The sequence below is a fragment of the Coptis chinensis genome, chromosome 3 (assembly GCF_015680905.1).
Source record: "Coptis chinensis isolate HL-2020 chromosome 3, ASM1568090v1, whole genome shotgun sequence".
Classification (NCBI taxonomy): domain Eukaryota; kingdom Viridiplantae; phylum Streptophyta; class Magnoliopsida; order Ranunculales; family Ranunculaceae; genus Coptis; species Coptis chinensis.
Window position 1 is genome coordinate 106,512,315 of NC_141458.1, and position 27,849 is coordinate 106,540,163.

At 36.0% G+C, this 27,849-nt stretch overlaps 1 non-coding gene and 2 pseudogenes across 1 annotated transcript; 2 read left to right on the forward strand and 1 right to left on the reverse strand.

Annotated features, from left to right (window-relative positions):
* Nucleotides 1-838: 838 nt before the first annotated feature.
* Nucleotides 839-2,444, reverse strand: LOC147512639 (polygalacturonase-like; annotated as a pseudogene).
* Nucleotides 2,445-3,283: 839 nt separating this feature from the next.
* TRNAT-AGU (transfer RNA threonine (anticodon AGU)) lies at nucleotides 3,284-3,357 on the forward strand. The gene has a single exon. It is a non-coding gene; the product is annotated as a tRNA-Thr (tRNA).
* A 1,904-nt stretch (nucleotides 3,358-5,261) lies between these two features.
* LOC147512641 (polygalacturonase-like) overlaps nucleotides 5,262-27,849 on the forward strand; it is a 40,393-nt pseudogene continuing 17,805 nt past the window's right edge.

A 27,849-nucleotide genomic window follows, 5' to 3' on the forward strand; every position in this document is an offset into this window, starting at 1 on the left:
TATTTGCATAGTCATTGGAACTATAAAAACTTAAATTTATATAGTAATTTTGGGATTGAAAATTTTCCGACACCCTGACAAAATATATGTAAATGTATTTTTACATAGTCATATATATATGTAAAATTATATTTATATAGTCATTGAGCTATGAAAACTTAAATTTACATAAGAACTTTTGGAATTGAAAATTTTCTCGACGACATCAGGGAGAATATAAATTTAAATTTTTCATGAAAAAAAAAATCATATGAAAAATTTAAATTTAAATAGATTAAAAAGATGTAGTAATTTTACATTGTTATATGTAAATAGAAATTTACATAGGATGACGCGTCGATCCGGTTTGTCCTTAAGCTTGAAATTATAAGTAAATATTGATGGCGAAGCCCGGTTTTTCACAGAGTATTTTGGTCTGTTTGGCTTTGATGTCATGTTTTAAATAATAGGAAGGTTTTATACATTTGTCCGCTTATAGGGTTTTTGCGAACCATTTAAATACCAGGGATATTAAACCCATTGTCAGGATATACTTAGGGAACTACAATTCCAGTTTGATTGAGTAACAATTATTTGGGCTGGGCAAAATCTGTTCTATCATTCTAATTATTCTAATTAGAGAGAATCTGTTAAAGGAAAACGTATCTAAATGAACGCATCGTTTCCTCTATATTCACAAAATAATCAGTACAAATTACAAAATGGATAAATAATATTTGTAACGACAATTCCTATAAACAACTTGGTGGGAACACAGAACCAAGAACAACTCCACGAGCATTTTGACAAGAAGATTCAGCTAATTCACCCAGATATGAGAGCTGTATATTTTGTTCTTTTATTCCTTCACATGGAGATGTTTGACTGCAGTCAAACTTAATGGCAACCTAGTTGCTGATGTTCCCTTTATTGCTGTGTAAGTGACATTGCTGATTTGTATGCCCGAATGCTGGTAAAATGCAACGAAATTTAGATACATTCTAATTTTGTAAATTAAAAATAAAATGAGAGAAATTAATTGTTTTATCGTCATGTTAAGCTGTGCCGTGTGAATTTACCTGGCCTGGGCAGCCTTCATTGTTAGGGCAGTAGTTTTGATCAATTAAAATTGGGTTTTGAACATTATTCATCACAACTTGCTTAAAACCACTCCTTTTCACATATCCCTTGCTAGGTCTTCCCCAAGATTTGATTCTCAATCCATTTTGTGTTCCCGTAAATACCACACTTTTTACTACTACATTCTCCACGCCTTCTTCATTCACTTCCTTTCCCAAACTCCCAATACTGCAACATGCACAAGTCATTATTAATTAACTTAGTACTCCACAAACAATATATATGATCATATATACGATATGGCCGTAAGTGCCAATATTTGTTACCTGATTCCGTGCCCAGGTCCACATGCAACACGTTGAATCCATAGGTCCTTGGTGCCTGGTCCAATGGAAACACAATCATCTCCAGTCTTTATACCGCTGTTCAATATACGTACATTGAGCGACTTTTCTACATGTACACCATCCGTATTTGGGCTTTCCTCTGGGGCATAGATTCTGACCCCTTGTAGTACAACATTTTGGCTTGAAAGGATTACAATGTGGTAGAGTTTCGCGTTGATTGATGTCAAATTTTGAATGGTTACATCTTTTGAACCGAAGAAAGTGAGGGACTGCAGATGAATAACACATATCGGTTAGCAAGATTGGTAACACAGTAACACACACTATTATAAATCTATAAGAACTTATCATGTACACAACTTAAGAAAAAAAAAGGCTTTCACAGCTCAGTTCAACTCTCAATGAAAGCAGCAGCTAATCATGTACTGAAAGCAAAAAAATTTGGTAGACAATATTTCTATACATACATTGTAATTTTTGTTCAGATTCTAAGTTTTAAAAAACGATTTGTCCATGCAAAATTCAATAGAGTACTGTACATACCGTTGCACCCACAGGACAATCTTGACCTGCAACTCCCTTACATGACCATAGGCTTGAGCCTTGACCATCAAGAAAACCGCCAGTAATGTTCACACCCTCTACCTTATCGAACAGCATCCAATATTTAGCAGAACCCATTTTCTCATATGCAGGAGAAACCAAAATCCCATCTATTCTTAAAGTAATTCCTGAATTCGTACAAGGTCCTTCGAAGGTGATCTGACCAAGTAAAAACCTTCTACGTGGCACATATATTGTTGTTGGTTCAAGTGAACTGCAAGCAACAGTCCATGCCTTGAGAAATGCTGGGCTTGCATCTGTCTTTCCATCTCCCTCGCCCCAAAATCAACAACATTGATTTCGACCGCATACGTCAATGAAATGAAGGGAATGATCAAGAGAAGTACGAGTAGGAAGTATGTAAGGATGGACATCATTTTCGTTGTCTTTGTTACAGTTAAATGTGTTTGTGATGAGTATAAGTTTACAAGGCAATGTTATTTGAAGCGCCTAGCCTGTTGAAAATGTTCAAGGTTGGATCTCCTCTTTATAGCACTTGGCTAGTGTGAGGTTGTAAATGTTATTGTTTTAAGTTAGCTGCGATGAGCATATAATACAATGGTCAGCATCATATATTTCAAATATAAAGGGATTGGATTGAAAATGCGCTGCCGTTAGCTTCAAAAAGGACATACCTTTTCAATGTGTTTTTATTTAAGTTTTAGATTATAAGCAATGGTGTTAGTAGTCTTTGGTCATGCTAATGGCTGTATTGGCGGTTGTATGCAAAACACTCTATATCCTAAATTCCTAACTGAATGAATATCATTCATGTCCATGCCGGCCTCCATATATGGCACATATAAATATTGATTCTTACAGGAATCAGTCTTTGATCAGAGCATTTCCAAGGGTTCAATTCACTCGTTTGGAGTGTGTCGTAAGTAAAAAAAGTATAAAGAATTCTACAGCCCTACGTTCTTGGACATTAGACCATCACTGTAATATTCAAGGTACTTTCTCTAGGCATCGATCCTAACTCATTGAGTCAGATACTCAGATCACTGTAATATTTCCGATAGATATTAATAATTTGTTTTGGATATTAGTTGTACACGTTAACAAGTTCCGATTTCAAATTTAGAACGTGTAACTTTAGCAATTTGCCTTACTCTGAAATAATTATGTCCTTTAAAATGTGGATGATAGCAAAGAATACTAAACTGATGCAGATTTAAATTTTCACACAAAATGTAAAATAAAACGCAAACATTATGTCAAGCCACATTGCACTATATTTTTCTTTTTTTATTACTTCGAGCTAATAACGTTGTGCTTTCATAGCTCAGTTGGTTAGAGCACCCGTTTAGTAAGCGGGAGGTCTTGAGTTCAACTCTCAATGAAAGCACTGCACATCCAGGTTTTGGTTGCAACATCAACTTATTTGCCAAAATAGATAGATGCCCATAGCTGAATGTGTTTTTGCTGCTACTGCAGTGCGCCAACCATTCTCATGATTATCAATGAAGAAAGATTCAGTCAAAGGGATCATAAATATTGAAATAGACCGATGGAGTGCTATCTATGCAACCATGCGGTTACAGAGTCATATACTTGACAAACTCATCTCAAGGTACATAGTATATTAGTCTATATGAACATCATTTCTTGCATTTTAAGACAAACATGAGAATGTATGGAAAACGGATATCGCTTCATATTCAAGCTACTTGGGCAGTCTTTTCAATCCAAGCTCTTTTTTTTTTTTGCTCTGAAATGTCAGGCTAGCATTTGTTTCCAGTTTCTGTGATATGCGTGGAGAAGAATTTGTTTTAGGTCGTACAACGCAACTGAACACATTTTTATTTATCCGATTTTTTCGAGGCAACTTCTAATGATTTGCTTATTAGCAACCCTCAACTTGGATTGTATCACAATCCAAAGAAGTCAAACACCTCATTCCTGGCTGACAAACTCTTGAAATTGTCAATGAACAAGTACTCGAAGGAATGAAGTACGATCAGCTCAATAGTTTTGAATATGAATTCGTACATGGACATAGGTTAGAATGTTAGATCCAGCAAATGAGTATATACAGTGATTCTTAGACAACCGCCAAAATAGTCATAAAGATGACAAAATTGACCTCAAAATACCACTAACACTGTTTCCTGTTTCTTTGTACGGAAGATTATTATTAAAACTTGCCTGTGGAGCATCCCAATAAGGGTGAGCCACACCACTTTTATTTTTTTAAATTTCCATTCTAAGTGAAATTACTAATTTTCCTTGTTTTCCCAAAATATGAGCGTTTACCTTCATTTAATTACAATAAGGTACATTTTGATTTTCGATGTTGTTTCGGTTTTATAAAAACGAAATATTAATAGTTATTCACTTAGATTAGGAGAAAAAAAAAATGGGATACAAAATATATACATATAAAGCTCAGTAGCAATATCACACAAAAAACGTATAGGAGCAATTTAATAATTTTCAATATATGACACTTTTATAATTTATTTAAGAGCATGTCTTCAGTGCGCGAGATGTATGGTGCGCAGGTAATGTGGGCTTTTAGATCAGTACTTTTGCCATGCAATACACACGCACCCTTTGGTATGAGTGGCCCAGATTTGATAGCATACCATACGACCTGCGCACCATAGATTTAGCCATTATTTAAAATGGGTAGAAAAACATAAGGATGTTTTTGTAATTTAGATAAAATATAGAGACTAATCTTTAATTTAGACAAATATAGGGACTGTTATATAATTATTGTACAGTATAATGATAGTTCTGTAATTACCGTAAAGAATAATAGGGACCATTTTATATAAACTTAGGAATCTTAAAAAAAAAAAAAAAAAAAAAATAAATTTGACAACAATACCTCTGTGACCGAACATAAAATGTGACCTGTAAATTTTCCTATTCATCAACCTCCATATTTTTCTAATATAGTAAGATTAATAATTACTTTTAAAGCTAACACCTTCCTCTTTTGAATCCAAGCGTTTCGTCGAAAATATTAAAGCTAATATTTGTATTTTGAGCAGCTAACTTAAAGAGTTTTCCAATTAAAAACCTTGAAAGGACTTGAATACTATAAAAGGAGGGTGCAAACTGGACAACTTCATTATTTTCAACAATTAAAGGGTACCCGAATTAAAAGCTCAAAGCTCAAAACATAAAATATTCTTTCATTATCATATACACGTACACAACAAATACAACATACACACAAACAAACAATGACAACTTAGAAATATCCTTCTCACACTTTTAATCTTTCCTTTGTTTTCATTAATGTTTGCACTAGATATCAGTGTTATAGATTTTGGGGCTGGGGATGATGGAAAGACTGATGCAAGCTATGCTTTTATTGAGGCATGGACTGTTGCTTGTAGTTCAGATATACCAACAACAATATTTGTTCCTAGTAAGAGGTATTTACTTAGCCAGACTAGCTTCATATAGGACCCTGTAAGAATTCTGGCCGGCTTGGGATCACATTCCGGACGAATGGAATATCAGTTGCCCCAGACTATAAGAAAATTGGTTATACTGATTAATTACTGGCTCTGGTGAACATTATTGGAGGTTTTCTTGATGGTCAAGCAGGCTCAAGTTTGTAAGTTTGTGGGAATGTAAGGACTAAGGGTGCTAATCAAGCTTGTCCGATCCTTCGGTGCAGTGGTAATTAATTCTATGTCTTTCAATTTTACTTTTACGCGATAACATAATATCTTCTGAATACGTCAACATTTTATCTGATGATCGTCACGCACTGACATTTCAACCTTTCATTTGCAGACACTTTCATTCTTCGATAGACATAGCCATCCAAAATGTGACATCGATCAACGCTGAGCTCTATCATATGGTCATACATTTATGATTTATGCCAAAACGTAATATTACAAGGGTTCAGGATTCATGCCCCAGAGGAAAGCCCAAACACAGATGGCATACATGTAGAACAATCGTTCAACATCCGTATATTGAACATTGGCATGAGGACTGGGGATGATTATTGTGTTTCCATTGGACCAGGAACCAAGGACTTGTGGATTCAATACGTTGTTTGCGGACCTGGCATGACATAAGGTAATAGAACCACTTTATCATGCATTTGTCACCAAGTACTCCGGTTTTTTTTAAAATACTCGTTTAAAACCCAAGAAAATGAAGAGGATCGAGTTTTATATATGTTTAAAATATGAGATTTCGATTAAAACCCATATTTAACGATTAAAATCCGTTGTAAATGTTTTAAATGTGTTTATATATTACGATATTTTTAAAATACCTCGTTTTAAACTTTTATAATTTTATTTTGAAAATTTACATAATTTATTATCGAAAACTTCTATATTCTTGTTCTCTATATTCTTTACGAAATTGTAACATCTAAAATTGTTTCAATTAGTAGGTACTTGTCAATTTGTCTTGTAGTGTTGAGGACAAGAAATTTTTAAATATCATTTGTAGAACATTTTCATTTGTGATTTTTTTCAATCATTCATAGACAAACAAAATCCCCACGTCTATCGTTATTTTTTTTTTCTCGTTTTTTATTGCGTTTTTTATGTTTTAAACCCGTTTTCTATTTTACACCAGTTTATTTTGCCAACGTTTTTTTACACATTTTTTTTCCCGTCTTTTTACTGAGCTTTTTATTTTAAATCCGTAATAAATTTTTATTAAACTTCTCATTAAAAACCAATCCCGTACTTGGTGACAATGCATGCATTGATGCATCTGAAAAGTATTTGATATATGATTACTATATATCTAGAAACATTTGGTTATAAATTGATTCCAAATCAGTTGCCCAAGCTTTAATTTTAATAATGACACCATCCCATATCTACTATCTGTATATATATATTATAGCTCTCCCCTCATCAATTGAGGGAGAGTTTTGAGAGTGTCCACGTGTCCCTAAGTAATTACGATATAGTAGGCGTTAAAACAGGAAAGTTAGCAATTCCAAATTCACGCCCCGTTTATTTACGAAACAGGAGAGGAATTTTTGAACAAAACCACACTCCACGAAAAACCTGAAAACCCGAAACTCTTTATTCTCAAATCTCAATCACTTTCGGTCTCCAACTCTCTATAGCCTGTGAAAAAAGAAAAAAAAAGAGATCTACGCCGCCAACATCATCTTTCTTTCTCTCCCCATTCCCTCAACAAGAAAAAAAAAATGAATTTGGGTTCATTGCAAATGTTCAAGTCTTGTTGAGTATGGTGCCCAATGATAGAGGAGATCTTTTGTTGAATATTTGAGAAAAGAAAAAGCAGTCCTGTGTTCTTCTACTTCAATTTATTTATATATTTATTTATTCATTTTGAATAAGTGTATAAGAGCCAATTGAAATTGTTCTCTGAATTCTTATGTTAGGGGTTGACATGGTGCTATAGTTTTAACATCTTATTATTGAACCTAGAAGTTCGAGGAAAAAATACTTCATGTGTACCCCAGTGTAAACCCACATAAGCAAACTGATTGCTGTTTTTTTAATGATGATGACTTTGTTTAATTCATAAAGGTCAAGTATGCCTAGAGATAGTCAATTCCACGAGGTATTTATATGTGAAATCATGTGAAACTATGATTGTGAGCTATACAAATTTAGATTTTCATGGAAAAACTTAAATTTGTTCTTGAGAGATGGTTGAATCCTCTACATAAGACAAAGGGAAGGAAATCTTAACATAGCAAGTGATTTATTCTACATTTGTGTGCAATAGGAGCATAATTCTTAACTAAAAATGTCGGTGTCTCGGAGTGTCCCTGCCGTGTCTCGGTCGTGCCTGCAGTAAACATAGGAGCATATGCTCAGGGATTTTGGTTATAGGAGTTTTAAGGTATTGGGCTCTTTCTTATTGTCAAAAGTTTATTGCAAATTCTAAGGTATTGCTTATCATAGAGCTCGAGGAACCGGGTAGAGACTACCCTAGCGTTATACAAAGTTATATAGGCCTTTCTCAACAGAAATGTTTAAGTGCTTTACAAGTTGTAATTCAAAACCCGATGAAACCCCACAATCATCGACCTTTATCGACACACGCTCCACGAATGTGCACGCACACACCACGATGCTTAGAATAAACACATAAATTTTAAAAAGATGAATAAATTACAGGGATTAAATGGAGTATCTACACCCTTGCTTTCATCTTTGCCCACATCTATCCAACCAGATGGGTGGATGAAAATCGATAAGGCTAGGTAAAAGGGACAACTTTGCAAGAAGCAATCTCCTAATAATTAAGGTTTCAAATCAACCCGCGAATCTGAGATACCTCATAGAGGGAAGACACATAAAAGTGTTTGAATTCGGGATGCCAAGAATGAGGTATGATAATCAACTAACAAAATATAATAAGAGCCTAATACTGTTTAGGCAAACCAAATAAGGGAGTTCATGGATGTCATTGCACAAGACAACTGACCTACCATAACATTTTACAGTTAGAACTGGTTATATTATTAAACTTCATTCCCATATTGTTAAGAAAATAAAAAACCATAAATTAATTACGTGAAAACCCGATGAATGCTTTGCACCTTCAATTAACTTCAACTACTCTGACACAAATATGAAGATGGAGATACTTCCAGGTGTCGGTTCATCTTATCTATTTCCTTTGCTCGAGACTAGGTATCTCTTTCAGATTCATCAAGTAGGGAATTTGCAGGCACATCTTGGATTTGGAATTGCGGTATCTTCTTTACAACCTCAGGAATTCCCTTTCTTGAGGAGTTGAGAAAGAGGGTCGTATATATGGACCTAACTATGGCAGGCCAATAGTCAGAAAGAATTAGCTGAGGTTAGTTTATCTCATATATTTTGTTCTTATAACCATTACTTAAGTCCCAAGTAAATTAATTTCACTACCAAATTGCAATGCTTTGTTTTGTTTGATTATGAATTTCTACATTGGGAACTTGCACAGTTACTCTGTCCTTCATGATGTTAGCTTTGTTAAATTACACGTTACAAGCAAAAAAAAGCTTGAAGATTCTTTCAAACCTAAGTCGGTCTTTGCAATCATAGATACATAATTTCTTCATGAACCTAAGTCTTCCCTCGGTCTCCTTAGAAGCGGCTGCTTATCCATTGCCTTAAACCTTCCGACCTACGACCACGAGGTCTTGGGGGTATCTACAAACTGGAATCAACCTCTTTCCCTCTCTCTTCCACTTTCCTTTTCGGAATTGCCTCGCCCATAGATGAGTGTAATATCAGCTTCGTTACCTCCCTTTACACCTGATGGGCACTCCCTATGATCACGGTGAATATGCAACCACTGATATAAACACGCCCGTGAAACAAATGACCACATGAACTAACAACCGGTTCCTTAGCCACATCCAAACACACATTGCAATCAAAATTAGCCATTCCATTACCTTTTACTCCTTTCCATCCTGTCCTAAATCCTCAACCACAACGCCTTCTATCTTTTTTGGGGACACACCATCCATTTCATTCAACCCCTCGAAACTATAGTACCACCACCACTAACAAAATGCGGATCTGCTAAAGAGATTTGGTCATATTGAAGAAAGACAAACATTTAGCCATTGATCCCACCTCTTAAGCCGATGAACTGCTACGGTTTGGTCTCAAGTCAAGTCCTGTCACCAAGGTGGAGGGAAGAGACCCCCTAACTTTGTTTTGACATCATTTGATTCAAACTTATCCTGTCAACGACATAGTCCATCAATTATTATCTTTGTAAGTCACCATTGTGCACCTTTACTTTCTTCCTCTTCATCTCATCAAGAAGCTGGAAGTCCTTATCCATACTATTCTCTCGACAACCCTTTGACCACCGAGGGATGAATCATTAAACGCTGTAGGAACTTTTACCTACACAAAGTAGAAATCGGGATTAGTTTGGGCGCCTATGATTGCTTTCGGCTCACCCCTATCATCCCATCCTTGAAGAAGTACAACACTAGACATGAAACTCATAATAAACACCACCCTAGAATAAGGACCTTCCTAAGATGGCAGTCCTATGCCGTGATCCTACAACCCAAGAAGGTAAAGCCCGTGTCCTGTGCTTCCGAGACCCTGTTGTCTTTGTGATTGCACTTGGTCCTTTTACAAGGCAATGCACATGGCATTTCTGCAGGAATTAACGCAAAACGAAACAACGTTAGTTTTGTGTCTCTCTAGCCTAGCTTTACACCTCCTCGAGCTGATTCAACTTCATTTGCTTGAGATTTTTCAGTAGCGAAGCTTGATTTGGAAATACATATTCGTTAGAGCTTAGAAATAATCTCCGAATAGATATTAATTAGAACAACGAAGAAGTGGACAAATGAAGTAAAGGCGTCTTTGTTGAGTGTTTTTCTTTTTTTCTATTTTCCTAGCTACCTAAGCAAACAAGCCGTTAAGCTTAGGTTCAAAGTGCTAAAAGGCAAAATTGAGGCTGGTGTTTTAATGTTTAGTCACATAAAAACTGAAATTGGTCATCATCACTCCCATTTCATTGCTTAAAAGTAGGAACTAATCAATGAACCAACCTAATCCCCCTAATGATCACAGAGGGTCACTGAAGTACTACGACTACTATCATAAGCTAAGTTGCCCACCCTCTCCGTGTCTTTCGGACCATTATGTTTTTAGTTAGGTTAATTAATTCATGAAGCCCCAAACATTAAACTAGACTTTATGTTTCGAAATGCGACCTTGCAGACAGTTTAATATATTCACTCGAGATTCTCTTCATTTGTTTTCTCAGAAATCAACTTTGTCTCTTCCTGAATTGAGTTTAGTAATATGAAACTTGGGATATAGACAAAGAAAGAGAGATCCCTTCAAGTTGAGGCAAAGAACTCTACGTGTTGGGATATTTTAGTTGCAACACTAGCAAGTTGCAACACTAGCTCTTGAATTAGATATCGGTAGTTATGAAGCTTAACAGAGCAATACTTGATAAGGTCACAAGGATAATGTTATCATATTGTCGATTATAGTCCAAAACCCGAATACTATATACTACATTTTTATAACATATTACTATATTAGGCTTCATTTTTGGCATTGGTAAAACAGTTTAGTACTTTTGTTCTTATGATTTTGAACTTACAAAGTTACATGTAATGCATGCACTATCTCCTTTAAAACCAAACACGAGAGTTTGTGGTCCGAACTCATTCTTCGAACTGTAAAGTCAAGCTTTATCAAAATCACTATCTTTGAGTGAAACCATTTGAGTAATAATCGTTGGCATATGGTTTCCATTTTGTTTAACCTCCCCTATCCAATTTGTTAGAATGGTTAGAATGGTTCCTGGATTTTTGTGAGACCGTGATTTTTGTGAGACCATGCTTTTGTCTCCACACACTAAAAATGTGGAATTCCCATATGGTAGGCTTTATAGTCGTGTATTCGGACTCAAATGTTGTTTTTGCATTATCAACTATTATCTCCAATTGAAGTGATACTAAAAAGAATTCTATTACACTTGAAAAGAACGTTATATTAAGAAAAAAAAACTTCTTCGCCATGAATTTTAACTCTTTACGCATTAAATAAAGTTTACTCATGATTTTGTGACCCAGTAATTAAGACTTTTGTTAGTTGACTATGCTGAAAAACCAAAGCTTCATGGGACGACACACGTATGTTGTATGTGTTATAATACCTCACTTTGGTTTTTCTCTGTGTTGGACCTTGCGTATCCATGTTGGACACAAACATACGTATCAATGTCAGTGTAAGTTAAAAAAAAAATGTGACTTTCCCATAACAAAGTAGGAATAAATGGATGTATGTTGACACATATATATTTTCCTGAGTTAAGAGTTATTATATATCCCCTCTCATGTTTAACACGATCTCTTTCTTTCTTCGGGCACTTTATGTGATGAATCCAAATAAGTTCGGGCTTGCGAGTTCCCCGATTCAGTTTCATGAACCACGTGCTCACTAAGTATGTCGTGAAGCTCCAGAAACCTTTGATATATGGTGCTACCATGTTTTTATCCGTGTGACAGATTATTTGTATGAGTTTTGCTTTATGTATTGTGAACGTTTGGAATCTAATAGGCGTTTTGTTTGCTCACCATCGAGAGAACAAGAATTCTTCGCACACTTTTAAGAAAAGTCCGGATGTAAACACAGTTTTCCTTTCAAAGGTACTTAATTATATATGTCATGCATGTTTAATACCTTTTTAGGTGAATTTAGACTTCTTGGCTCCATCTCTGTTCGGCTCAAACTTAAGTTACTTAATTTAGACTTTTTAGGTGATTTTTCAATGAGATATTGCCATCAAATCTTTCTTTATGAATATAATCTTGATATGTCTAGGAATCATAATCAATTATTATTGTTTTTGTTGTTGTTACTGTTGTTGGGAATCAATGGTTTTATTGTTTTGTTGTTATAATGCTGGTAGATTAAATTTCAACCCTCGCATATTAATTGTTTGAGGAAAGTCTTCATAACAGTATTACATGAAAGGAACACATGGGTTTTCTTCCGATGATATATCTCTTGCCGCTCTCTCAATGCATCTACTCATCTGTAAGTTGTTAAATCTAATATCAATTGAAGTTTTATGCTACCAACTCACGTTATGTCCTAATCCTTCTCTTTTTTCAAAAATAGTAATATAATAAACAATAAGGCCACTGAAATTTAATTGTATGAAATTTACTTACTATGGTAGTTTGATTTTATTAAACGAATGGTATTACTTGATTATTGATTGATTTTTTTTGTTTCGTAGTAGTTCGAGAACTAAGAATATAATTCACGGAGCAGATATCTACAATTATTATTATTATTATTATTATTATTTTGAAATGTGTGTTGCAATGTAAGTTTTTCATTGAGGTATTGTTGTGCTTAAATTGATAATATTTGAAACGAAAGTGTTAACAATAAGAACCCTTCTTAAGGTCTGTGATTGAGTCCAGCCAAATTGGAAATTGCTACAAAGCTACAATAATTTTTCTAGGCAATGACATACCTACAATGGACCTGGATTGTCCTTTTAAGTTAGAAGGAACAAATGTGAGTTTTTCGACTTCTTATTTTGGTTTTTTATGTTTCATCTTAACTGAAGTTATATGAGATTATACATAGCTATGAGATTATTGGTCGTATTGGTACTTGCATAAATGCATAGCCCGTAAGTTGTACACTTCAAGAAGACTTCTTTTTGGCAAGATTGAATGCTAAATCTTTAGCATTTTTAACATTCAAGAGAAATGTTTAACATATGGACTGATTTCTAGGAGGCTTACATTATATGTTGGTCGAATGTGATTTTGCTGCAGACAAATTTCTGTAGTTTGATGACCTATGGGCAAGGAGATGTGTTTCCTCACCATCCGGGTTCCTTTGGGCTCGAGCTCTAGCCCCAACAGTCACCAAGGATTGCATACACCGGAGGGTCCTAGCAGCCTGTTTTTCTCACAAGGTAACCCTTTACAAGTGCTTGCAACTTCACCAGTTCTTTCGGTGCACAAAGCTTTCCTTGATCAAGTTGCAATGGAAGATACAGAGAGTTGATTTATCTAACACGAGACTTCTAATTGGTAATCTTTATATTGTGACAAATGGTGATTGTTTTGAAAATTATACCAGATACCCACGGAAGAATGCTTGAATCCTGATTGAAGCGAGCCTCTTGAATTGCACTTGATCTTCTTCTAGAAGTGAACGTAATTGGGTAACGGCAGCGCCGGGTTGTCCAACCGCCATGACCGCGTCATTACATACCCTGCCTCATCCGTATTATCTTTAGACAAGCTACTGAGCTTTGCTTTATTATCAGCTCCATTTGATGAGTGAACAGCAGCTCCAAGGAAAACTGCAATGAGAAAGAATCCAACACCGGGAAAAGAATTTCGGCTTTATTGATGCGGTCATCTAAGAAATAGTTCAGGGTAGTGCCTGTTCCACAAATACATTTATCACCATAATCCATAAAAAAAGTATTCAGATGAAATATATCGGTTTGTAGATGGTACACGGTACTATACAAATGACCTATAACAACAGCTATGCTTGAGGTGACGACCTCGATTCGACAGATCCTACAAAAGAGATGCTATCCAAATTGTTTTGTAGAAGGATTTAGTGCAAGGGTAGATTTCAGCACTTTTTGAATGTTAATTATGGTGATTTCCCATGTTGATGGACTTCTTTCTTTTGTTTCGCCCGTTGAATACAGTTTGTTATTTTCTCCGAGCCAACAAAATCACACTCTAAACTGTTTTGATCCCAAACCAAAAAGTAAGCATACCAAATTAACGGATCACGAATTACATTTTCAAAACTTGATTATTAGATATTGTTGCATACCAAAAGTAAGCATACCAAAAAGTAAGCATACCGATTATTAGATATTGATTAACGGATCACGAATTACAAATTAACGGATCACGAGATGCACAAACATAATCGGAATATACGTGAAAAAGAAACGAGATGCGCAAACATAATCGAATATCGTGTAATACAATACAATCGTCTATAGTTGCCATTAGAGTATCCCGTGAACAAGTTCGATAAAAAAATGCATATCTATAATGGATTAGTTAATTGATATGTATTAGTTATTGGATATGGATACGAATTAGTTAATAGATATGGATACGAATTAGTTAATGGATCAACAACAGAATTCTTATGCTATACAACTGCTGTCATATTAAAATCTATATAAAGACATAAATATTCATGAAGCATTCAACAAAAACCTATTGAAACCATACACCAATATAGAGAAAGAAATCCTAAGAAAACACATCAATATTCACGAAGCACACACCATCATCCTTCTACTGCAAGTTTTTTTTTTTTTTCCTGGACTGAAGGTTTTTCCCTGGTACACCATCTTTCAAAGGACTCCAAATTCTTTCCACTGAAGGTTAGTATTTTTTTACTGTTAGTATATATTTTTTGGTACATATTTTTTAGTATGAAGCGTTATTTCCCGTTGGGTGGATCCCGACTCTTCCGGGAACCAGTAACGCGTAAACCATGTCAAACCAAGACCGATCAATATCCGAACGGAATGGATTCGAATTTCTCCTAGAATAGTTTCCGGTGCTATATATAGTTTCCGGATTCGACAAACTGTCCATTGTCGTCATCTGTCTCTCGCCCATATATAGGATCAATGGAACCAAACTCTGAGGGCGTGATTGGCATAAACCTCGAAGAAAATAGGTGTTAGACTCCAATAAATCACATATTAGATATAATTTTATTTTCGTGAGTAAAGATAGATGCATACTAAACAACTAGCTGCATACTTGGGCATACAACATGCATATTAAAACAACCATGCTAAGTTTGGCACGGAGATTGACCAAACCAAGATCAACTACTTCTTCCCGGATTCCCAAATATGAACGGAATCAAAAGCAAGCCTGCATGATAATCTGCCTAATTTCTTTGAAAGAGAGTTATTAAAACCGCTATAACAACACTTTCATGGAGTATTATGTCGACCGTGAGGTAAAAAGCACTACCTATTACATACCCTCGTGGCATGTGGCATGTGGAATGCCCTATGCTTTAGACAAACTGAAGATTCGCGGCACATACACCACGCCGGCAATTGCAGTGGTGTGAGCCAATTTTACTCTTATCCACCAAAGATGGTGATGGCGCAGTTGTCTTAAAAAATCCTCGGATATATTGGTAGTAATACCATAGTTTTTACCGGAAGCCGCCACCAAATGATTTTGATATATACCTTTGATGACGATGTTTACGGCTTTAAGCAAACTTGGTTAAAATTATGGCTTAGTTGAAACTTGAGTAATATATGTTGATCGAAGAAGTGGTTGTTCATGATCGGATAGGATAGTGTGTAAGCCACCTAATTTATATAATGTTATGGCTATATCAATTGTAGAGCCGAAACTTCATTTGTTGCCATCCGCAACTCCTCCAAAAGGCTTTCAATCCTCGGGTGTTACATCTTCACTTTAACCTTCACAAAGAAATGGTTCAAGAACCATGTATAAGCATTGAATTGAACAGGGTTATTAGCTTTAATGATAAAAGTAAATGTATGCCATGATGCACTTCAGAGCAAAATAGCTCGATGCATATTTATCCAAAAGTGACATGGGCCGACTCGTGGAGGCCATCCAGATCGACATATTTTTCCAACCATCGGGTGAATAGCATGCATCAAACCCTTATTGATGCTCTATAGCTGTAAAACTACAAAGATTTCACATCCACCGGTGTCACGCTTTGAACCTAGAAATCTTAGCTATGAAAGGGTAACTTGCTAGCACCGGTATAGTCAAAATAAGTAAGTAACACTACCACGCACAAGAAATATCACTAAATTCACATATTTGTTTGATTCTCTACTTTAACTTACTCATTTCTTTCCAGCTTCCAAAGATTCGTGTTCTACATGATTTCATTGACGAGAATTTATCCAGTAGAAAGCGATGGACACCAACAACAATCCAACTTGAAAAACTACATCAAGTATTTGATCAATTCAATGGAAGTCCAAATAAAGAGATAATTAACAATTTGAAGGCTGAACTAAATCAACACGGTAATGTTTCGTAAAAAATATAGTTACTTGGTTTCGCTGAACATGCGCGTGCTAAGTTGAAAAGAAAAGCACTCATTAACGCAGAGAAAGATTCGGATGAAATTCAAGTAGAGATTGAAATTTCTCCAAAGAAGACCAAGCCTAATAATATGGAAGAAACTTCTGGTGACATTGTTCCTTCACAAGAAAGTATGTCTTAACTTACAACGATTCGACAAGTACTTTATATATTCATGATACTAATGTTACTCTTAAATTGCGGTCAAAGATCAAGTATCGCTTAGAAAAACAACAACTACAAAGTCTACCCCAGCCAAAAGAAAACAGAGGAGGAAAACACAGAAGAGAAGTTATAAATCTAATCGTCTTAGTAGAATGAAACGTTTTGGTAAATATTTTCTTCTTATGTATTCAATTTATTGTTCTTATAGCACCAAATACTTTATTAAATGACATATTATTATTTTTTAAACAGTATCTATGCCCGGAACAAGTGAAGAAGAAGCTAAAATAAATAGAGCTAAACGAAAAGAGATGCTGAATTTGAAGAGCATTGGAAACGATAATTACATTGACGATGAAAGTGATGATGATTACCTATCACAAATGAGTGGATCAGATTCCGACATTGAAGTGGACAATGAAACTGAAGTTTCCATTTCATGTGGAATAGATGTCTCACATAAAAGTAATTTTCTTACAGCAATGTTTTATATTCTTATTATAATTAAATTCAGCAATGTTTTTATATTCTTATTATAATTAAATTCTTTAATTTTAGTAACTTTTGCCTTGCGTGAAGTTGTTTTGAGCCTTTGATTTTGGATGTCCAACATCCATATGTTCTCATCAAGGAGCTATTGTCCGGGTACGAAAGAAAGGAATGATAGGAGCAAAAACCTATTAATCCTAAATTCTCAATATGTTGTCGAATGGAAAGGTTCAATTGCCTCTTCTAAAAAAGATACTCCAGAATTTTTGAAGAATCTTTTGGATTGCAATGGAGGGTCAAAATCGTTAAATTACATGGAAAACATCAAAGATTTACAACTCAATGTTCGCTCACATCTACTGGTGGACAAGTTCGAGCTCAATTAATGATGGAAAGGCACCCTTTGTTTATAAAATAAAAGGGCAAAATCACCACAAAATTGGAACATTGCTTCCAAAAAGGAGTATCGTCCAAGGTTTGCAGTTTGTACATACATGATAATGAAAATGAAGTCACCCACAGTTGAACTCTCTTAGTAAGAAAATTGTTAAGAGGAATCCAAAATATGCTTTAGATTCTAGCATTGTTCAAGGATTGATAAATATGTTGAATGTTACCAACGAACTCACCAAGACTTATAGAATGGCAAGGGATAGATTTAAAGAATGTCATGTGGCCGACGCCGTCGGCATACAATTGATTAATAGAAGACAAAAAGATGGAAGACTTTATAATTTGCCATCATCAAAAGAGATAGCTGGTCTAATCGTTGGCAATGGTGATGAATTTAACGAGCAAGTAGATGTTATTGTGGACAAAAAGGATTTGGCTTGAAGAGAATCAACGAATTGCTTCCAAGTTTCATGGCAATGCAAGATCCACTTTTGTTCCCCATCTTTGAAGATGGATACAGACTTGACATTCCATATAGAAACAATGCATGAGTTGGAAAAAGAAAAATATTAGCATGAGAGAATACTATGCTTTTAGATTACAACTTCGACGCAATGAAGGCCGCACAATAGTTCGGTGGGAAAAAATTGAGACAAAGAACTTTGTGTAGATTCTTATACAAACGTTGAACAAAATAGAATGGATTGGGTTCAAATAATCAACAAACGATTCGCGTAATTGTATCAAGGATTAGTAGATGCGGTTGTTCTTTGGTGACACGAGGCCCGGCATCAGAGGGCAAACGGTTAGTTCTTCCTTCATCTTTCACAGGTGGTCCAGCGGTACATGGTACGGAACTATCAAGATGCCATTGCAATATCACAGCACACAAGTTCCCCGATCTCTTCATTACTTTTACATGCAACCCTAAATGGCCGAAATCCAGAGATGTATTGACATGATAGCTCCCCGGTTATAAACCGTAAGACTTTCCCCGGATATTGTTGCAAAGAGTTTTGAGATGAAATTGCACCTAACCCGATGACTGATTTACAAAAGCGCAAAGAAATTTGGGAAGGCTTGGGCAGGTAACCTATATACTATACTGTTTTAATTAATTTAAAAATTCATAATATTTTATGAAAATATTAATAAATCGTGTTTTTGTTAATGTTTTGCAGCATTATACACTATTGAATTCCAAAAGAGAGGTTTACCGCACGACGCACATTTTACTTTTTCTCGACAACGCTCGGGCCTACTACTCCTTCACTAATCAACAAGCTCATATCAGCAGAGTTACCGGACCCAATTGGTGACAAAATTGCTTATGATTCAGTGCTAGAATTCATGATACATGGGCCATGAATAGAAAACTTAGATTCCCCTTGCATGAATGAGAAAAAAGTGTACTAAGTTCTATCCAAGACCGTTTAGTGAAGAAACAACCATTGACGACAATGACTTCTTCAAAGTTCACGGAGGCTAAATAACAATCGAAAGGGAATGAAGAAGAATATAGAAGTTGATAATCAGATGGGTTGTTCCACACAATGTTGATTTGATAGTTAAGTACCAAGCTCATATTAATGTGGAACACTGCAACAAGGGAAGATCAATCAAATACCTTTTCAAATACATTAACAAGGGAAGGGACAGGGCTACTCAATTATTGTTGAAAACATGGTTACGACAAAAGATAGTACTCATCAAATAGTAAAGGACGTTGATGAAGTTGCAAATTTCTTAGATCACCGATTCTTATTTGCTTCCTCAAGCGGTTTGGAGACTATTGAAATTTGATATTCAAGATCTAAGACCCACGGCGTTGAAAGGTTACCATTCCATCTTGAAGGTGAGCATTTGGTTTATTATAGTGAGAGAGATGATGCAAGAGATGTTGTAAACAGGAAATCTTCATCAAAACCAAGTTCACAGAGTGGTTTAAAGCAAATATTGAGTATCCGTAATTAGCTATGGGTCTTACGTGATGTTGATTTTCCTACTCAATTCATGGGATAAGAAGGAAAGGAAGTGGAAACCAAGAAAAATGGGAAAAAAAATTGGGCGGTCTACTACGCACATCCTACTTCGTGAGAGAGATTTTATCTCATGATCAAGTTGTCAATATCGCCAAAGGTCCTTTGTCTTATGAAGATATTAAAATCTGTTAATGGAAAAGTTTATCCAACTTTCGTGAGCAGCATGTCGGTATATTTTATTACATATTCCATATTAACTTTTTTTTTTATATTGAATTAGATTGGATGGGACGATGTGGAATAAAATTAGAGTTGTTCTCTGTCCAAGTCTGACATAATCAATATGTGTTGAGTAATTATAATCCAACACACTAACATAAATAATTATCCAAAATAAACTTTAACATAACTATGTAAAATGCTAACATCGTAAAGTGCGAACGTCTCAATTCGAGCTCGAAGTTTTAAACTGTGCTCAAACTTGACTCATATTATTGAATGAGAGAGCTGTTGACGAGCCAAGTTCGAGTTACTCACACACCCACGCCTCATAATAAATAGAATAGATGGAGATGGGCATGGCATCCCAGACGGGGAGACTAAAACCGAATCCGAGGTTGCTTCTCAGATTCCAACATTCAACTATAAAACTACCTTTGATGTTTCTTTGGCATTTCATTAGTTATCTGTAACGGCCATGAGCCCATGACGTTGTTGCTCCTACAGTCCTACTTTAGTATCAAGATATGTCAGATTTGGCCGGATTGTGAATATAGGCAGACTAGGCACAAAAAAGAATGCACTTCTAAGTTCTAACACCTCTGATATTACTTTAAAATATAATCTATTCGTGAAAACGATTGTGAAAAATAAAATGAAAAAAATCTTAGTAGTACTGTCCACGGGGATTGTTATGAACTGCCAAAAAAATAACACCCAGAATGGAACATTATAGACACAAATACTTAATTGGGTGCGTTTACAGACAACAACAGGGGTATTAGAAAAGCAGCCTCTAAATCTGATATTTCTTTCTAATGAATATATAACAATTAAGTTACAAATGGACCTATCCTGCAGTCCATAATATGTACTGTGGGGAGCTGATGGTTTTACTCCCCTATCTCTGAACCTCTGCAATGAAGGCCTTTAGGAGATTCAACTTCCACTTGCCAAGTCCAAGTCCACCGTACCGAGATGAACACTAATTTACTGGCAGTTTCTCTTGAATTTGCATCAGCTGAAATGGACCTCCTCCATAATGCTTAAGAGACTCAAATTTGGTGCACTTAGTGTACATTGTCCACCTCTATGCATATTACACAAGTTTGCTGCATATTATGCAAATTTTCAACTCCCAGCAACTAGGAACTGAGCAGATGGACATTCGCGCAAAAATGGTGGGAGATCAACATCTGATGGATCTGTTGCAGGAATGGCTTTTGATATATCTTCGGTAGAAAAGGGAATGCTGCAATAAAGAGATGGAAGAGAATAGGATATATACTATGGTAGAAAATCTACAGAAGTAGTAAATGAGCTCAAGTAATCAATTTCACACGAAGTAAAACTACGCTTCAAATTACTACAATATTTTGAAACAGCAATGACCAAGAGATCTTTCATTATGCATGCACTGTAAGCTCAAATATCTAAAAGGTAACAAGAAACTCCAGATCAAAAAATATTCAGGGTCCGACCTGATTCGTGAAACCAATCCTGCAAAACAGTTATTCCAATTAAAAGGCCATTAAATGTAATAAATATTTGAATACATTAGAAGAAAAATAATAATAAGAAGACAATATTATATATAAAACAAAACCTTAGCTCATTTATGATGGTTTACTATTAAAATGCAATTCATATTGTTACATTATTATTCTAATTTTTCATTTTTATATCAAGGCACATGGATTACTTGAGGACGACAGTGAATGGGATGACGCTATGGAGGAAGCAAGTCATTGGCAAGTTCCAAAATCTTTGAGACAATTGTTCGTCACATTGATTTTGTTTTGTGGGGTGACATATCCTGAAAAACTTTGGGAGAAACATCAAAAGCACCTCGGAGAAGATATTTTGTTTCGATATAGAAAGAAGAACAATAATGAGAATCTCACACTCACCGAAGAACAGATTAGAAATGAGACTCTCTGTGAGATTGAACAAATTATGGCTGAAAAAGGATTATCTCTCACAAACATTCCTGATTTCCTAAATTTAATATGTCTTCAAGGATCTCCACAGATAACGATTGATTGTCAAGAATTAGATTACGAATCGCAATGAGTTGCGAAAAGAATATGAGATTCTTAACAACGGAATGAATGCTAATCAACGCCGTATTCAACTCGCTAATGATGCGCCTCAATCTCAATCGAGGTGTTTTTTCGTGGTAACGGATGCGGAGGAACTGGCAAAACATATCTTTACAAAACAATTATATCTAAACTTCGGTCCGAAGGAAAGATTGTTCTTGCAAGCTCGTCTTCGATAGTCGCTCCTACTTCCAGTGGAAGGACTGCTCACTCTAGGTTTAAAATTGTTATTCGACCGATGAAAACACCAATTGTGACATCTCTCAAGGGACATTATTACACAACCTTATCGACGGGCGATCTAATAGTGTGGGGCGAAGCACCAATGACTCACGACATGGATTTGAAGCAAGAAACCGCATTAATCGGAGGATCTTTTAAATCACAAGGCAAAGAATTTGGTGGTAAAACATTCCTAATGGGAGGAGATTTCGCACGATATTACCACCATTCCAAGAGGCACAAGAACTAATGTTGTTGATGCTTCTATCAACAAGTCAAAATTATGGAAAAACTGCAAAGTCTTTCACTTAACTGAGAACATGCGACTGAAGAATGGAAATATAGAATCAGCTACAACAAAGTCTATTGAAGAGTTTAGCAAATGGGTTTTAGACCTTGGAGACGGAAATCTTCCTACTTCTAGAATGAGTGACGAGGTGGAATCAACTTGGATCAAAATTCCAGAAGACCTGCTTATTCCGGATAGTGATAATCCAGTAGAAGATATTGTGTCATGCATATATCCGGATTTGGTCAACAAATATACAGATATTCAATATCTTAAAGAAAGAAGCATTCTAGCCCCGAGGAACGAAACAGTTGATGAAATTAACTCCACAATAATTTCAGAACTCCCAACAGAACTAAAGAGATACTTAAGTGCAGACTCACTAAGTCCAATTCAAGGTAAAAGTGCTGAACAAGATGTTTTATACCCGACAGAATTCTTAAACACTCTAGAATTTTCCGGCATACCGAACCACAAACTGGATTTAAAAGTTGGTGTTCCGATCATGTTAATGAGAAACCTTAATCAGAGTCGAGGACTGTGCAATGGGACTAGGATGATCGTCACAAAATTGGCTTCCAAAGTGATATATGCGGATATTATTACAGGCAACAGAGTAGGAGATCCAGTCTTTATTCCAAGAATAGTTTTGTCCCCAAGCGATACGAAATGGCCATTTGAATTCAGAAGGAAGCAATTCCCTGTTAAAGTTTGTTTCGCTATGACCATAAACAAAAGCCAGGGACAAACATTCGAAAAAGTTGGAATATATTTGCCAACGCCGCTTTCACTCATGGCCGCTTATATGTTGCGCTTTCAAGAACAAGCTCACGAGAGGGACTCAAGTTTTTAATCGAAGGAATGGGGACGAGCCCCAAGGACATACACAAAACATTGTCTATAAAGAAGTTTTCAATTCAATCTGAATATTATTACACTCAAAGGTATTTTCTTAAAACAAATGATTATTATATTTTTTATATTTTAGACAATCGATTTTATTTTTTTTTACATTGTTTAATAGGAAAATCTCCTTTCAACGGAATATAGGGAAAACAAATAGAGACAAGATGGCCATAAACAAAGACAGAGATCAAATCCTCCTTACTTCAACAGAATTGATTATCTCCTAAGCCCCTCAGAGTACTACGGACAAGAGGGAGATAATGTTAGCTACCTTAACGCTCCCTTCTACTCGCCTTCTTCATGGTTCTATTAAATCATATTGTATGGAATCTTATATATTCTTAATTATTCTTTTTAATGTTTGGAATTCTTCTTAACATGCAAACTTTATTAAGTACATTAATGCTCGGATTGTGTACTCATTCAACAATGCAAAGTTGAGAAGACCATTTTGGAACCGGAAGGTAATGATTCTAAACACTTCGATGCTTCCAAACACCAATTTTTTTGTTTCTATGTCCCGATTTCTGTCCGCTGCTTTTAAGTTTGTTAGAGTATGTATAAAAAGACATATAGTGACATGCAAATAAATTGAGGTGACCAACATGATTACTTGACAGTTCAGTAGGATGGCCCGTGTTAGCGTAGATTTCACCGAGCAAAGAATTCAGAATTCGCACCTACTCCGCTTATATCGATTTAAATAGATCCAAGAAACAAAGATATGTTTTTCATGCAAGGATAAGAAATATTACATAAAAATTAACCTGAAGTCCAAGAGCCCATTTCCGCTCAACCGAAGTGACGCCTCGCCGATTCCCCGATAATCCCTATACCCCACAAAGCGATGCCCCATGGTCAAGCCGCAGTTCACTTGGATGCATACGACCAAACTGCTATCCCGCTTAAGCAATGTCTGATCCACGAATATAATATAAAAAGAGGTCTCAAAAAAGATGGATCTTGATAAAAGGTAAACCACTTTGGGATTTATATACAGATTAGTGGTGCCACATGCCTAGAACATGACGCCAGTGAGAAAGTTAACCATGCTCCCAATTCTGAGTTTGTACATGCACTGCAGAGTGTTGATGGTATCAAAAAGAAGTTGATACCTTCTTAGTAAGTTCTTTCCTCACCAATCTCAACCAGATGAGCAGTTAGTTCCATCGTACTACCACTCTTGACATCTTCGGATGATTTCAGGTACTTACTGCTCAGAATAGTCCCATCGTCGCTTAACACAGTAACCTGATTGATTAAGATGTTAGTGAGAAGATGGGAAAAGGTGTCTTCAGTTGCTTCACTTATCTACTTAGTCGTAACTATGCAACCGTGGTCAAGAGAGCATGTCAACAGCGGATCTCAAACAACTAATTTCATGGTCTCCCCGATACATCCGTACTATGGATTGACATAGTTTTCAAAAATATAGTGCTTTGGTGTCAAAACATCCTAAAAGTTAGGAAAAGAGAAGAAGTTGCATAATACAATGTGGTATTTCAAATATATTGATGGTCGGAAGGAAGAGAGGGGAAAGATCTTAAGTTAAACATAGTCATAAGAACCAAGTTTGTCATCACATTGCTATACATATTAGTGGAAGGACCAAACCAAGGGTCCCGATAAAAGGTAAACCACTATGGGATTTATATACAGATTAGTGGTGCCACATGCCTAGAACATGACGCCAGTGAGAAAGTTAACGATGCTCCCAATTATGAGTTTGTACATGCACTGCAGAGTGTGTGTGTGTGTGTGTGTGTGTGTGTGTGTGTGTGTGTGTGTGTGTGTGTGTGTGTGTGTGTGTGTGTGTGTGTGTGTGTGGACCTGTATATAGGTACATAACCATGGAAACAGGCGGGAACATAAGCTAATTTTGGCAGTGGAACATAATAATTTCAAATTTTGGTCGGATTTTTCAGAATATTTCAGAATTCCAAACGGAATTCCAACAATTCTGAAATCCTTAACTATGGTAGTATTACACATTAATATGCCAAGATGAAATTCAAGTTACAAACAGCTAGCGAAAACGGTTAAATTGTTATACAAGATAAATGTGAGTAATTTGTGTACTCACAATTTGAACGCGACCAATGCAGTTTCAGATTTTCCCCGATCATACACAATCGCGGTAGCCATATAAAGTTCTCTGCATAAGCAATTCACTATGAAGTAATAAAACCAAAGGAGGAGGGGAGGGGAGGGGGGATAAAACATTAAAATTCTGCAAAAGTATCTCAGCTTACGGCCGATGATTCCAAAGTCTCCTTCGATGGACTGTATAGCTAGACAAAATCCGGTGACGAAACAGGTCGAATGATGCAGAACCAACAAGTGTCCCAGGACCTAAGCCTACAGATCATAACAAAAGATGCACTTAAGTGCATAAACAAGATAACCAACATTTATTGATAGGCCTATATAGTTTCTCTTAATTCGTAAAGATGCAAATGTTGTTAAATGCAAATGGAAAGGTGGCTGAGATAACCACGGTAATACAAGTTAGAAAGTTCATATGTGGAGGGGGGGACGGGCATCAAAACACTAATCCTCTTAGTGCACCCAAAAGTACAACACAGAGTAGTGGGTGAATTCAATATACAAATTTTAAATTATTTACAGCTTGCCACTTCATAAGGCTGTTACATTTTTTCAATACAGAGGGTTATGGCCCCTTATTGATGTACTTTACCAAGCTGTGAAGGTGAATAGATTGTCCATAGGTTTATATTTCTCATTGTTATTGTCAATCCTGCTAGGCAAACAGAATTCACTATCCTTGCAGGCTATGTACGCTATGGCGTCTATTCAACGACCACATCAGTTTCACCTACCCCGCCATGGGAAGGAGACTTTCTGATAGATGCAACACGTAGATCCGCCTCGAAGGCTATTCATCGCTACTTCATTCACCGACTGCATAGTCTTCTGTCATCTAGAGATATTCTGCCACGCACCGCAGCATGGCAATGTTATCCGTACTTATTTCGAAGTTTATCCCATAAGAATTATGGCAGAAGATGTCAAATATTATTTTTGCTCTTGGACCTCCATCTTAATTCTAATTCCTCCATTGCCTAATGAATGGCCCATATCATCACCATCAGAATTTATTCAGAGCCTTCAATGCCTTCAATATTCCCAATCTAACACGCATTTAATTCTACTTATATGGGAATTAACATCTTTATATTCAACCCACCATTTCAATCTGTATGGCCAACATATACCTCAACTATTCAACCAAGTGATCACCGTGCCAACATCGGTTTCTCTCTATATTCATGGAAATCTCGCAATTGAACACTACTAAGTTTCATTAATAATGATGAAAAGAGCTCCCAAAAATCACCTCAGCATGAAATATATGATCCCGATCCTCAAAATAGTCGACGCCCCGCAAAATATTATCGGCTTCACCGACGACCCATATTTCCCCTCGAGTCAAGAGTTGCCATGGGCATGCACCCCTATTAATCCCTCGCCTTCTTCAACTCTTCTCTACCAATGTATTGCATCACTACACCGTCATGAAGGAAATATTTTCTCCATTGCAAAATGGCAACTAAAATCTAACTGGTTGCACACATTTTACAGAGACAACATTAAAACTTCTTAGGGAAATAACCTATTGAACTATTAGAAGACCTGGAAAAGTTAGGCGATACATGATTGTTACAATGAGAATAAAAGGCCTATGTCAGATATATCATGTCAAGAATGATTGTGGTATGGAATGACTTTCCATTCAATTTTCCACATAAACATGTTAACAAACCAAGGCAAAAAGTTTGGAAGAGATGATAAATTTGCAATGACATCTTATTTACTGAAGGCGCTTGATTTATATTACTGGTTGGATAGTGTACAACAAAGTCTGATTAGTTCGAGATATTGCTTCTGCATCAGATGTCACTATAGAGGATTTTCTCAAGTCCAAGTCGCATGGATTCGAATACTGACTGCTTATGCGAATCCAATACTACTTAAATGAAATCATGACCAACGTATATTCTCCCTCGACACCAATTTGGTGCGTCGATGAATCCGGGCGAGGAGCTTGCGGCCGCATTGGTGTATGGACGTTATAAAAGGGTTATGGGTGTATTTCCCGGCCCCCAATTTGTGGAGTCGGATCCTACTTCAAGAAGCATCTTGAGTTTGGATTCATTATTGTACTCGAACTTCACTGCCTGAGTAAGATATCCTGAACTAGCAAGGAAGTATACGGTCTAATTCCTAGGCCTACATAACGACTTCTTCTACCTAAAGAATCCTATTTATACTTAACTTCCTAAACAAACATATCTAATAAGAATCCTATTAATACTAAACTTCTAATAACATAATAAAACCTAAACAAACCTATATATAAAAAAAAAAAAACCCACGATCCTCCTAACACACAAAAAAAACAAAGGTAAACTTTCAGGTTTTTCTTTTTAGTCCGATTTACATTAGTTTTACATATATAACTCGAAGTTTTTTT